Source organism: Olea europaea, chromosome 16 (genome assembly GCF_002742605.1).
Source record: "Olea europaea var. sylvestris chromosome 16, O_europaea_v1, whole genome shotgun sequence".
In the NCBI taxonomy this organism is placed as follows: Eukaryota; Viridiplantae; Streptophyta; class Magnoliopsida; order Lamiales; family Oleaceae; genus Olea; species Olea europaea.
In genome coordinates this window covers 2,649,472-2,652,113 of record NC_036252.1, presented here as the reverse complement: position 1 = coordinate 2,652,113, position 2,642 = coordinate 2,649,472, and the positions used below count along the sequence as shown (strand labels likewise).

Below are 2,642 nucleotides of genomic sequence, written 5' to 3'. Positions count from 1 at the left end.
TTAGTTTAATGACATTTTATTTGATAGATTTCATTATCTGGTGTTGCTTGTAATGCACATGCAGAAACATGTGTAAATTTGCCAACATTAATGAATCTTCTGTGTCATGTCTATGGAAAACGTCCTTGTGATGAATGGTTTGGAATTTAAGATGGCATCCAACTCATCCAAGGTATACTTCTCTCACTTCTTTGAACTTTTTACTCATTTTATTATTGAATGATAAAATCCTCAAGCAATTTTCAAAGATCCTGCAGGGGAAATAATACATTGGTAAGTTGCTTCTTATTATCATCGATTATGCATTTAATTATGTCGGTTTGAAGTTTAATTATATGTTTTTAGATCATACCTTACTTGATTATTTCTCTCGATTAGGTCATGTATGATGCTTACACTCTATTTGGTGATCCTACTCTAACAAACAAGCAGTACAATTCAATCAAGATTTTTAGCAATCCCGATATTGCTACTGGAAAACCATGGTAATAATTTTTGAGAATTGAATCGTAATATGATTTCTTTCAAAAAAAATTTTGGAATTTCTCATGCGTTGAATTTATATTTTTCACGTTTAAGGTATGGTATTGAGCAAAAGTTCAGCCTTTTGCAAAAGGGATGTTAAGTGGCCCATTGAATGGCCTCAAGGAGGTTATCCCGGGCCTCAGGGAGGTTATCCCGAACCTCAAGTATAACATTATAATGTACAAAATATTAGCTGTTTATTATCTTTATATTGACAAAAAATTCTAATTTCAAGTCCTTTATTTATGCATTATAATAATATCGAGATTCATGTATTTAATTGAGAAAGAAGCAATTTGTATGCCACTGTTGCTCGACTGTGCCAGTCCCATAGCCAACATACCGCATGTTGGAGATAAGCTCTTTTACTTTCCTCAAGGTCACAGGAGTATAAATGTGAAATTCAATTGCCTTTCTGTATAGTTGATGAAGTCAAAATTAAATGAGAACAACATAGTCGTTCAAAAGTGTGCATATGATTACATATATGGCACGAGGGATTAAATAGTTTTATATGAAATTCTTTTAATAAGCTATTAAGCGGTATTTTGGATTAACATCTCGACAATTATATTTATGCGAAGTTATGACATGAGTTTACTTAAATTGTATATTCATGGTTGGTTCTTTGTCAAAAATATACTTGTTGCATTTTACCTGAAGCAAATTTTTGAGGCAATGACAGTTGCAATTTGGTAACAAAGACCAGATTTTGTGATGCTTTAGATATGATACACGCCAATATACCTGAATTACTCAGCACCATATAGGCAGATGTTGAGTTATATTCCATGATTTCATGTGGAGTTACAAACAAGTAGGTGAGGCACTCTTGTGGACTATTAGAAAATATGGTAACAGAATTTTGTTAGAGGAATTTGACAAAAAACCTAATTGAAAAAAGAAAGTTAAAAAATATATTCTCTTAGGTAGACTTTTTTATCGCATAAATATTTTCTTTTTTTCCCCCACTTTACTTATTTGTCCTATTTTTGTTGATGAATTATTTGCACTCTTTTAGTTTATTTATACTGATTAGTGAAAAAGTAAAAAACTAGGCATTCTTATAATGGTTATACCTTGGAATATCTTTTCAAAATTATCATGCATTTAATTCAAAGACTAGCAGCTTCTAGTGTGTTATATATTAATATTTTGATCGTTCATACAATTTTCTTTATCTAATATGTTGTATTGTGAGCTACTCAATAAACTCATTTGATTTTCATTATGATCAATCTACATCTGATTGGACTATTGTCTCTAACGTAAATGAGATTACTGTGTTTGTGTTTTTCCATGAATCTGTGTGTATGTTGTGTCAACTTAGGCACTGAAGTGGTTGGGGTTAAAAATGTGGCTTTTGTTTGCAGATTCAAATTGAGAGTTGCATATTTACAAACAGTTGGATAGGTTCTTGAAGTTGCTTTCTCATAGTTACATAAAAATGTCTTTGCTTAGCCAAATGAAATCTTTCTGTAGAACATTATCTCGCACGTTTGAACTACGAGTATTGTTTCGATGAATAAATAATTTCAAATAACTAGAGTTCAATTCCTGGCAGGGAAATGTATGATTACAAAAGTAACAAAGTATTGTTTCTATATTATATAGTTATTTAACCACTTGAAATTGTAGCTTTCCTTGGAAGGGACAAAACTGGGGTATATTTCATTTTTACGTTGGAAATATTGCTGCTATTAATCTTGAAAGGTGGGATGGGAAGTCCTAAGATGGTAAGATTATAATAAAAGATTTTTCTTTTTTGTTAACCTAACTTGGAGTTTGACAAACCTAATATGTTAACAAGACAAAAATACAATTTCTTGTAGCAATTCAAACTACGAAGTAACACAAGGTTTGGATTATTTTGCACTTGGCTTCATCTTTGTTGAAGTTGTTGTTAGAGAAACTTCATTAAGAATCGACAGATAGAGCTTTTCAATCTAACTTCGATTTGTTTCATTTATTTTGTTTTATTATATATTAACTCTTTTTCTAAACAATAAGTATCATATACATTTTTACACCTCACATAAATTTGTCGTTCTATTGCCACCTTGTGACTTTGTAAATGTATTCTATAAACTTGAAAAGAATCTACATTTTTGTTTACA

General features: G+C 30.7%; 1 long non-coding RNA gene across 1 annotated transcript; it reads left to right on the top strand.

Moving 5' to 3' along the window:
* Window positions 1-130: 130 nt before the first annotated feature.
* Window positions 131-712, top strand: LOC111412775. The gene is made up of 3 exons (XR_002706096.1): window positions 131-172; window positions 379-485; window positions 580-712. It is a non-coding gene; the product is annotated as an uncharacterized LOC111412775 (long non-coding RNA).
* Window positions 713-2,642: the final 1,930 nt, after the last annotated feature.